The sequence below is a fragment of the Elephas maximus genome, chromosome 6 (genome assembly GCF_024166365.1).
Source record: "Elephas maximus indicus isolate mEleMax1 chromosome 6, mEleMax1 primary haplotype, whole genome shotgun sequence".
Lineage (NCBI taxonomy): Eukaryota > Metazoa > Chordata > Mammalia > Proboscidea > Elephantidae > Elephas > Elephas maximus.
Window position 1 is genome coordinate 93,071,148 of NC_064824.1, and position 12,237 is coordinate 93,083,384.

At 38.4% G+C, this 12,237-nt stretch overlaps 1 pseudogene; it reads left to right on the forward strand.

Annotated features, from left to right (window-relative positions):
* Positions 1-336: 336 nt before the first annotated feature.
* LOC126078337 (N-chimaerin-like) overlaps positions 337-12,237 on the forward strand; it is a 63,592-nt pseudogene continuing 51,691 nt past the window's right edge.

The following is a 12,237-nucleotide window of genomic DNA, read 5'->3' on the forward strand; positions in this document are numbered from 1 at the left end:
CAGTAGAACTGCCCCATAGAGTTTCCAAGGAGCGCCTGGCGGATTCGAACTGCCGACCGTTTGGTTAGCAGCCATGGCATTTAACCACTAGGCCACCAGGGTTTCCCATAGCCCCTTAGAGAGCAATTAGTGAGAAAACTGATCCCATCCCCTGGTTTGGCAAAGAATCCTATTTAATTAACATGCAAAGTGCAAGCCCTCCAGTTTATATTTTCATTCACGACAGTTGCTACAAATTTGGTCTCCCGTTCTGGATGTTTGACCAGGCCAAGGGAAGAATCCAGCTTCAGCCATAGCCTGGGACAAACCTAACATTCCTGTTCTGATAATCAGGACATGGTTGAAGCAGGGGATACCCCTCCAGACTCCCCTTTCCTCCGTGATGATTTCTTTACTGGGGACATTGGCACATTTACAGCTAGCAGGTGTAAGTTAGGATCATCTCTGTCTATCAGAGAGGCCATAATAACACTGAGTCTGAAAAGGTAATGAAGCAGGTTCTAGTACCTTCCATTGCAAGGATGTTCCTTTGCATCAAAAAAAAAAAAAAAATTACAAAAAATCACAAATAGGCCTATCATAAAATATTTCTAGGGCAACAGGATCTACTGCTGTTACTATTGTATAATAAACAGGGTAACTCAAAATTATACTTCCCGGAACAAAGGAGATTTAACCTCATTATAACCGTGTCTGTCTGACAGAAAAATTTTAGAAAACCTTAAGTAGTAGCCTCTCAAACTCTTGCCTAACTCTAAGCCTGGCTTCACAAATGTTACTTAATGCTTCTATCTATTAAAAAATGACATGATACTTCCTCCTCTTGTCTTCTCTATTTCTCTTACCTGCAACTTAGACTGAGTCCTCATCATTGCCTATCAGAATTTTTGGGGGGCTAATATGTGCAGTATATTTCATGGTTTACCAATCATTTTATCTCATCTTAATATCTTACCTATTCATAATCTTCATCACTAAATTGAGAAAAGAGAAACAATGAAACCAAAAAAGATATCTGTTGTTATTGTTGCTGGGTGCCCTCCAGTCAGTTCCAACTCATAATGACCCTATGCACAACAGAATGAAACACTGCCCAGTCCTGTGCCAGCCTCACAGTTGTTGTTATGCTTGATCCCATTATTTCAGCCACTGTATCAATCCATCTTGTTGAAGGTCTTCCTTTCTTTCCCTAACTCTCTACATTACCATGCATTATGTCCTTTTCCAGGGACTGGGTCCTCCTGATAATATGTCCAAAATAGATGAGACGAAGTCTTACCATCCTTTCTTCTAAGGAGCATTCTGGCTGTACTTTTTACAAAACAGATTTGTTCATTCTTCTGGAAGTCCATGACATATTCAATATTCTTCCCCAGCACCATAATTCAAAGGCATCAATTCTTCTTTGGTCTTCCATATTCATTGTACAGCTTTTGCTTGCATATGAGGTGACTGAAAATACTCATAGCCTTAGTGCTCAAAGTTATACTTTTGCTTTTGAATACTTTAAAGAGGTATTTTGCAGCAGATTTGCCCAATGCAATACGTCATTTGATTTCTTGATGGCTGTTCCACAGCGTTGATTGTAGATCCAAGTGAAATGAAATTCTTAGCAATTTCAACATTTTCTCTGTTTATCATGATATTGCTTATTGTTCCAATTGTAAGGATTTTTGTTTTCTTTGTGTTGAGGTATAACCCCTACTGAAGGCTGTAGTCTTTAATTTATCAGTAAGTGCTTCAAGTCCTCTTCGCTTTCAGTGAACAGGGTTGTGCCATCTGCCTAATTCAGGGTGTTAATGAGCCTTCCTCTAATCCTGATGCTGTATTCTTCTTCACATAGGCCAGGTTCTCAGATTATTTGCTTATCATAAAGATTGAACAAATATGGTGAAAGTATACAATCCTGATGCACACCTTTCTTGATTTTAAACCACATAGTATCCCCTTATTCTGTTCAAATGACCTCCTCTTGGTCTATGTACAGGTTCTTCATGAGCACAATTAAGTGTTCTGGAATTCTAGTTCTTCACAATTCTATCCATAACTTGTTATGATCCACAAAGTTGAATGCCTTTGTATAGTCAATAAGCTCAGGTAAACATCTTTCTGGTGTTTTCTGCTTTCAGCCAGGATACATCTGACATCAGCAAGGATATCCCTCATTCTACATCCTCTTCTGAAACCGACTTGATTTTTTGGCAATTCCCTGTCAATGTAGTGCTGCAGCTGCTTTTGAATGATCTTCAGAAAAATTTTATTTTCATGTGATATAAATGATATTGTTTGATAATTTCCACATTCCGTTGAATCACCTTTCTTAGGAATGTATGCAAATATGTATCTCTTCCAGTCAGTTTGCCATGTATCTGTCTTCCAAATTCCTTGGCATAGACTAGTGAGCACCTCCAGTACTGCATCCATTTGTTGAAACATCTATATGTTATTTTGTCAATTTGTGGAAGCTTGCTTTTTGCCAATACCTTCAGTGCAGTTTAAACTTCTTCCTTCAATACCATCAGTTCTTGATCATATGCTACCTGATGAAACAGTTGAATATTGACCAGTTTTTTTTTGTACAGTGACTCCATGTATTCCTTCCATCTTCTTTTGATGCCTTCTGCATCCTTCAAAATTTTGCCCACACAAAACCAAACCAAACTCATTGCCGTTGAGTCTATTCTGACTCTATAACTGTCCTATAAGGTTTCCAAGGAGAAAGTGGTAGATTTGAACTGCTGGCCTTTTGGTTAAGGCCATGTTCTTAACCACCGAGCCAGCAGAACTCCAAAAACAATGTCTTCTCTTCCCCATACTTGGATTGAACATGTGAACCTGGAATCCTTTTTATTACAACTAGTGGCTTGAATTTTTTCTTCAGCTTTCAGCTTGAAAAATGCTATGTGCATTCTTCCCTTTTGGTTTTCTAACTCCAGTTCTTTGCACATTTTGTTATAATACTTTGTCTCATGGAGCTGACCTTTGAAATTTTCTATTCAGCTCCTTTACTTCATCACTTCTTCCATTCTTTGTATCTGATATACATACAAGAGTAATTTTCAGAGTCTCTTCTGACATCTATTTTGGTCTTTTCTTTCTTTCTTGTCTTTGTGATGACCTTTTGATTTCTTCATGTATGATGTCCTTGATGTCATTCCACAACTCATCTGGTTGTCAGTCATTAATGTTCAATGCATCAAATCTATTCTTGAGATGGTCTCTAAATTCAGATGGTATATACTCAAGGTCGTATTTTGGCTTCTGTGGACTTGTTTTAATTTTCTTCAGCTTCAGCTTGAACTTGCATATGAGCTAGTTATGGTCTGTTCTGCAGTCAGCCCCTGGCCTTGTTCTAACTGATGATAATGAACTTCTCCTTCATCTTTTACCACAGATGGAGTCAATTTGATTTCTGGTGAAGTCCACGTGTATAGTTGATATTAGATTGTTGAAAAAAGGTATATGCAATGAATAAGTTGTTGGTCTTATAAAGTTCTATCGTGTGATCTCCCACATGGTTTCCATCATTAAGGTCATATTTTCCAACTCCTGATACTTCTTTATTTCTAAATTTCACATTTCAATATCCAATACTTATCAATGCATGTCGATTGCATATTCGATCGATTTCTGTCTGTGGAAGTTAGTAAAAATCTTCATTTTCTTCATCTTTGGTCTTAGTGGTTGGTGTGTAAATTTGAATAATAGTCTTGTCAACTGGTCATCCTTGTAGATGTATAGATATTATCCTATCACTGACAATGTTGCACTTCAGGATAGATCTTGAAATGTTCTTTTTGACAATGAATACAATGTCATTGCTCTTCAATTTGTCATTCCTATTATAGCAGACCATATGATTGTCTGATACAAAAGGGCCAATACTAGTCCATTTCAGCTCAATAATGCCCTGGTGGCATAGTGGTTAAGAGCTCTGATGCTAACCAAAATGTTGGCAGTTTGAAACCACCAACCACTCCTTGGAAACCCTATGGGGCTATTCTATTCTGTCCTATAGGGTCACTATGAGTCAGAATCAACTCGAAGGCAACAGGTATAATGCATAACGTATTAATCTTTATGTGTTCCATTTGATTTTTGATGACTTTCAATTTTCTTAGATTCATACTTCATACATTCCAAGTTGTGACTATTAATGGATGTTTGCAACTGTTTCTTTTCATTTTGAGTTGTGCCACATCAGCAAATGAAGGTCCCAAAAGATTTACTTCATCCACATCATTAAAGTCAACTCTCCTTAGAGCAGGCAGCTCTTCTCCAGTTGTATTTTGAGTGTACCTTACAACCTGAGGGGCTCATCTTCCAGCACTACATCAGACAATGTTCCACCGCTATGCATAAGGTTTTCACATGACAGTTTTTTCAGAAGCAGTCTGCCAAGCCCTTCTTCCTAGGCTGTCTTAGTCTGGAAGCTCTGCTAAAACCTGTCCACCAAGGGTGATCCTGCTGGTATTTGAAATTACGGTGGCATAGTTTCCAGCACCAAAACCACATGCAAGTCACTACTGTAAAACAAACTAACAGAAGATCAGTGGAAAAAGATACTACTCAAGGTGGGGTCAAGACGGTGGAGTAGTCAGGTGCTTCCTGTGGTCCCTCTTACAACAAAGATCCAAAAAAAAAAAGTGAATCAATTATGTATGACAATCTAGGAGCCCTGAATATAAAAGACAAAGTCGAGGAATCAGACTGAGCAGCAAGAGGAGGGAGAGATGGTTCAGAACCAGTGAGGAGTTGCCACACCTCAGCCGGTAGGGACTGACACCCTGCAGGCTGAATCAGCTGTGCACAGTGATGCAAGCAGTAGCATTCAGAACACATTTTCCACATTGGGAGGGACTGGGCAGTGGACAGTCTACTCAACCTCTAGAACCAGCGAAAAGTGGCATTCAATCAGCAAAAGATAAGTATATGCATCTAACTTACTGCATGGATCAAAAATCACCTCTTTTAGAAAAACCTCTCTGCCACTGACTGACCCCACCCTTCTCTGCCCCAGGTCCCAAGCCAGCTTCATATTGCTGCTTCCCCTGGGCTGGAAGTAGGATCCATCATGGGTCCTAAGCCATTCTCCTAGCCTTGGAGAGGGGACAAATTAACAAACAGGAGAAAAGAGTCTGCCAGCTCTCCTAAGCCATGAACTCGGGGCAGGCACAGCTCCTGTGCCTACTAAACACAGGCACAAGGGGTCCACGAACTTTGAATGCCTTTCACTCCTGAGTAGGCATGTGTGGGCCCATTTCAACAGCTTAGGCCCTCAATAGCACAGTACAACAGGTCTATGTGTGAAGTTTAATTTCGATTGCATCAGCTATATGGTGAAGGGGCATGTTTTTGACATTTGACACCACTCTGCCTGTTAAACAGGGTCCTCACCTACCCACATCAGGGGGCTTAGGACTAGTGGCTCCACCCACACCACCTAGCCACCCTCAACAGGGGTCCAAGAGTAAGTGGTCCTTCCCAGTACTTACAGCCAACAGCATTGAGTGCCCATAGTCTGGCTGCAAAACCCACCCACCTGCGCACTCTAAGAAATAGGGACACGTTTTCCTCCCAGACATTCAAGGGCTGTTGTCATCCCTCTGCCTTAATCCATGCGTAGGCCCCTACTAGAGCCAGATACCTGTACTTACACCAAACAGCCCTGCCTATCTAGGACTGTAGGTGAGAGCCTACAACACACACTTGGTGACCGACAACCTGGGCACCTGACCTGAATACATAAATGAAAAGTAAATCGACTCCTGGGCTCACACACATAATATTAGCCCTAACTATCTAGGGACAGGACGTTAAAGCTTCAAAGGTGCCAATAATCAAACTAGCTCACACGAGCAGTCTATTTGGGCATAGCAAAACAGGAAGTTAGGATACAATAAAAAAAACATAAAATAAAATAAATAAACATAATAACTTACTGATGGCTCAGAGACAATGTTGTTGTTAGCTGCCGTCGAATCTGTTCTGACTCATAGTGACCCTATGCACAGCAGAATGAAACAATGCCCAGTCCTGTGCCATCCTCACAATCGTTGTTATGCTTGAGCTCATTGTTGCAGCCACTGTGTCAATCCACCTCATTGAGGGTCTTCCTCTTTTCCGCTGACCCTGTACTCTGCCAAGCATGACGTCCTTCTCCAGGGACTGATCCCTCCTGACAACATGTCTAAAGTATGTAAAACATAGTCTCGTCATCTTTGCTTCTAAGAAGCATTCTGGTTGTACTTCTTCTAAGACAGATTTGTTAGTTCTTTTGGTAGTCCATGGTATTTTCAATTTTCTTCGCCAACACCAAAATTCAAAGCTGTCAGTTCTTCTTCGGTCTTCTTTATTCACTGTCCAGCTTTCACATGCATATGATGCAATTGAAAATACCATGGCTTGGGTCAGGCACACCTTAGTCTTCAAGGTGACATCTTTGCTCTTCAACACCTTGAAGAGGTCCTTTGCAGCAGATTTACCCAATGCAATGCATCTTTTGATTTCTTGACTACTGTTTCCATGGCTGTTGATTGTGGATCCAAGTAAAATGAATCCTTGACAACTTCAATCTTTTCTCCATTTATCATGATGTTGCTCATTGGTCCAGTTGTGAGGATTTTTGTTTTCTTTATGTTGAGGTGTAATCCATACTGAAGGCTGTGGTCTTTGATCTTCATTAGTAAGTGCTTCAAGCCCTCTTCACTTTCAGTAAGCAAGGTTGTGTCATCTGCATAACGCAGGTTGTTAATGATTCTTCCATCAATCCTGATGCCCAGTTCTTCTTCATATAGTCCAGCTTCTCATATTATTTTCTCAGCGTACAGATTGAATAGGTATGGTGAAAGAACACAGCCCTGACACACTCCTTTCCTGACTTTAAACCAATCAGCATCCCCTTGTTCTCTCTGAACAACCACCTCTTGATTTATGTAAAGGTTCCTCATGACCGCAATTAAGTGTTCTGGAATTCCCATTCTTTGCAACCTTATCCGTAATCTGTTATGATCCATACAGTCGCATGCCTTTGCGTAGTCAATAAAACACAGGTAACCATCCTCTAGTATTCTCTGCTTTCAGTCAGGATCCATCTGACATCAGCAATGATATCCCTGGTTCCACATTCTCTTCTGAAACCAGTCTGAATTTCTGGCAGTTTTCCTTGTCAATATACTGTTGCAGCAGTTTTTGAATGATCTTCAGCAAAATTTTGCTTGTGTGTGATATTTTCACTTAAAGCATAATAAAAATAAAAGATATCTATCTCTGCACAAGATTTATGTATCTATCTACCTGCACCTGCAACCATATTTTCTAATTCCCTTTCTTATAAGAAATCTAAAGCTAATGAAAGCCTGACTAAAAATTGAGACAGGTAAGTAAATTATATATTAAGTATAATCCACAATGGATGGTGACACAGATTATACTCATGATGAAGGAGAAGTCTGATTCTAATAAAAACACAAATAACAATTGAAAGATTTTAATGTAGTGGGAAGAAAGAGAGACAGAGACATTTTGGCAAACCTAGAAATATAAGACTTCAAAGTGTCTAAGTATGGTAAAATCTTAAAATCCCTAATATTAGAGATATAAAGTCCACAAAGCCTGGTTTAGCCAATGACAAAAGTTTTTATAAAAGGAATATTTCAACTCTAGGATATAAAAGAATAAAAAATTACAAGTAATGGATGGTCCCAGTGAGAATATTTAAAAAAAAAAAAATTTTTAATGATGTAGTAAGGTTTCTTTTCATTTACTGTTTTTTAAAATCTGCTTTGAAATCATAAGCTAAATTTTTCTTTAAACAATAAAATATCATCTCGATATTTTATTTTGAAGAAGTTTTGTTTTCATATGAGTGATACATTGCTCCTTCTCTCTAAAAAGCCATTATTTCTTGGCTACTTGCCCTATTAAGATAAGTGTCAATCACGTGGCACGTACTGAGTGTGAGTATGGAATTGGGGTCAGACAGCATGAGTCCAAATTCCAGAGCCACATTTATTGGGATATGAACTTGAAGCTTCACATTCTTTAACTCACCTGTTTTGTTTTCTCATTTTTTTTAATTGCAATGACAATAATAGTTATCTAACTAGTTGCTGGAGCCCCGGCAGCACAGCAGCTAAGAGCTACGGCTGCTAAACAAAAAGTTGGTAGTTCGAATCCAACAGCTGCTGTTTGGAAACTCTATGAGGCAGTTCTACCCTGTCCTCCTATGAGGTCACTATGAGTTGGAATCAACTCAACAGCAAAGAGTAACTAGTTGCTATAATTATCAAATGACTTAACGTCTGTAACGTGTTTAGCATAACATCAAATGCCCATATATGACTTTCTCTTTGGTATTATTTTTATCAGTTTGCTACTTAGCATTCAGGCACAAGGATTGAGAGGGATTGATATGTACAAGAAGCTGTTTTAAACCAGCTCTTCTGGTTTCAGTATCAAAAATCATCACACTCCTCACATGGATTTTCAAGATCTCAGAATCACAGCTTTTGAAGATCTCAGAAGCAATCAGTTGTGAGTATGAAACTGCATCATATTGCCTTTTCCCTACCTAAAATCCCATGCTGGAACAGTAGGAGCCATTCGTACCTCATGGGCCATCTTCTTAATCTCCACACAAACCCCCTGGTGTATGCATTAATACTTCATTTTACACACAGGAAAATTCCCATAGATGACGCGCTCCCATGAACTGGGGCAAAAGGCAAAACAAAAGTATAAAGCTAGGTTTTTCTTTTTTTGTTTCTGTTGTTTACACACAGTGAACAGCAAGCCCTAAAGTGAAATTCAGATTTCTTGGTGGCATCATTCCCACAGCAGTGCTTCTCAAACCTTTAAGATAAGCAAAGCCCTTGAAGCCTTTGCCAGGGTGCTGGGAAAACGTGCTGGACCACTTCTCAGCTGGCAGAGCTGAGCTGGTTTAGCTCAGCATTCAGTTCACACGGGCAGCTCTACTGTTGAATTGGGGTTAGGATCCCAGGCTTTTCATTTGGTCCTATGCTAGGAGTGTTTAGACATTGGATAAAGCAGCCTGACAGAAGTGGCCTACACAGCTGGTAAAAAAGGTGACTTGAAGAATATTACACAAGGAGCTGTATATGATTCCTTCACCCATCGACCAAGAATGAAAACTTGAAATTTAAATACTTGTCACCTCTGAGTGAGTTGTCCAAATTTGGACAACATCCTGCAGGTTCATAAATCCTATGGCAATATTTTAGATTTGAGAACAACTGGAGTATTTGTACAAGTGAATGCACAAGTATTTTAAGAGCATGTTTGGGTCAAGTTGTGTTATCATGGAGAGGCTGAGAATAATGCATGGGAAGTACTCATACAAACTGCCATCCCTCAGCAATAGAGTGCTTTGTACAATTCTGAGGTCAGTGTGGCTCATGTGATAGGTCACATACCATATATCCATACAAAACCACAGGTTAGATTATTCGAGTCTTACACAGCAACATTTATACCTATTCTAGGATGTCTAATAAGACCATTACTATTCAAAGGTTACTGTTCGGAACTGTGTTCCCATTGCTTAGACTTTTGGGAGCTAGGAATCTTTCACCTCCCTTAGAGAATGCTGGTTATCTCTCTACATCTTGAATGTAGTTACTTTTTCGTCTTTAAATAAGTAAACCTTGTTTGATTTATTCCACTGTTGTTAATGTTTGCTCTTTCTATCCATCTGATCATGCTATTGACATTTGTCAAGAAAGTATTTGTTCAGATCTGTTATCTTTAAGGTCCACAAAGAAATATTTCATGTCAACCTGCAAGAGAGAAATACTGCATACTTTTATCTACATATTTTTAAATATACACACACACATTTATAGACACAAACCTCTTTTTTATAGAGCATCTTGAGGAACTTGAGTTTTGGTAATGTAATATTGGCTTAAGCTAACCATGCTCAAACTTGTTGCTTTGCAGCTCCAGTCTCATTAGTCCCGCTTTCCTATATGGATTTTCTTTCACACCATGTTGAGGAAATAATACTGAGGTCATCTTAGAAAAATAGAGCCTGTTTAACTTTTTTTAAATATCCAGATTCAATAGAATAGGGTATATGTACCTTGACTTTAAAATTTACAACTTGAAAAAACTACTCGAAGAGTCTTGTTAATTTCCATTGGATATTTCAAATATGTCTTGTGATCTTTAACTAATGATTCTTGGTAAATAAGTGACTTTTCGATCATGAGTAGCGAGTACCATTAGTTAACAAAACTGAGGGCCACACTAATGATGTTATAATGAATGAGAATGTGTTACTCGTAAAGCAGAAACGTGAGAAGCAGTTAACACGCAAAACCCTTTACAGTTGCATTCCTTGATACAGCAACTATGTGTATAATGATTTTTCTCCTTTTTCAGATTGAGAATCAAGTAAACTCTGAGGTTTTGAAATCATTTGCATGGCTATGTCTTAGTTTCCTGTAATTGATTTGCTAACATAATAAGCATTTTTACTCTTTAAAAAAAATGATGACATGCCTATAAAAATTATGGGTAAAAATAAAAAAGCAATGAAAGCATGATAAAACCATTATCAATAAAAGAAGAAAAATACTTTCAGCTTCACACTTGGGTGTTCTGGAATTTGAATTCATTTTGAATTAGAGCCGATTTAGTGCTATACCAAATGGATCATTTTCAATACAATTGTAATGAATATTACCATGTACTGTAAAGCAAGGGAGTAGAGCTGAGCTTGCCAAAATTTCATTCTTGGAAGCACTGCCAATACAAAAATAGCATCCTCCCCTGTGTACAATATTTAAGAGCCTTTAAAATTCTTTAGAGAATTATTGGAAGTTACTTTGTAAAGGAAGGAATCAGTAGTGAGGTTGAAACTGCATCACATTGCTTGTTCCCCACCTAGAAATTCTTTCTACTCCCAGTAGCTGTTTTTGACTTTGCTTGGTCATTCAGTGTTGTACAGCAACTATTTTGTGACCATCTGTCACTTATCTGTGGCCCCAGTTTCCTGTACTCTGATCACTATTGATTTTCCAAATGAAACTACCATAAACTAAATGTAGCAATTATCACATTTAGGTTAGAAAGAACCTTTGCTACTGTAGATTATTTGAGTTATTTGACTCAAAAACACCCAACAAAATAAAAGCATTTCCCAGAGGCGTGGATTTTTAAACTGCTATAATTACATTTAAATCTATGTTATTACCATTAGCCCATATTTTCTATTTTTAAATGACAAATTAGCCACACAAATTCCCACATTTATGTCCTAAGCAAATGCTTTACACAGCTGGTTCTCTTAAATGTACCCATTCTATAACTTTTTCACTTGTGCCATTTCTACTCAAAAGTGAAATATCCTTCATGAAAAGAAATCATTTTGAAGAGGCATCTGAATTAAAATCCTTCCCCTCATTTGCCTTCCTATGTTTCACTATGATTCTGCATATCGGTCACTAATATTAATGTTGAGATATATGGGAAAGAACATTTAAAAATCTACTATGGAGTGAAATAGCTCAAAGTAAAATGTTATGAGCGAAAGTCAAGTAGAATTTGTATCAACACAAATATACAGCATACATTATGTTGGTATTTCAATTTAATTTCATTGTAGGTGGGGCAGGAATTAAATTAGTATTTTTACTTCCTTAAAGGAAACCAATCAATTGATGATCAATCGATGTTTAATAATTATCTTACAATGCTTTGAGTGGTCAATTTGTACAGACTACCAGTCCCTCAGTTTCCCAGGCTGTGTGTAACCAAGGATCCCGTCATGTTTGTTTGTTTTAAACCCTCTTATAATTCTTTGGCGTCTCTAGGTGGTGCAAATGACTAGGCTTGTAGCTACTAATTGAAGGGTTGGCAGTTCAAATCTACCCAGAGGCACCTCCGAAGAAAGTCCTGGTAATCTACTGCCAAAAGATCACAGCCACCTAAAACCCGACGGAGCACAGTTTTACTCTGACACACATGGGGTCTCCATGAATCAGCTCGATGCGGGCAACTTTTTTTTTTTTTTTTGTAGTTTCTTCTCAGTTAAAATGAGCTCTATATGTTGTAAATTTCAATAGCTACTATGATGTTGACCCTGTCTTTTGGAATTACTAGAAAAAAAAAAAAAAAGGAGATGATACGAGAAGAGAGGTAGTAGGAAAGAGAGAGGTGAAAAATACCAGTTGAAGCTCCTACCTTAACTCTTCCTAATGCTAGTTAAGTTAT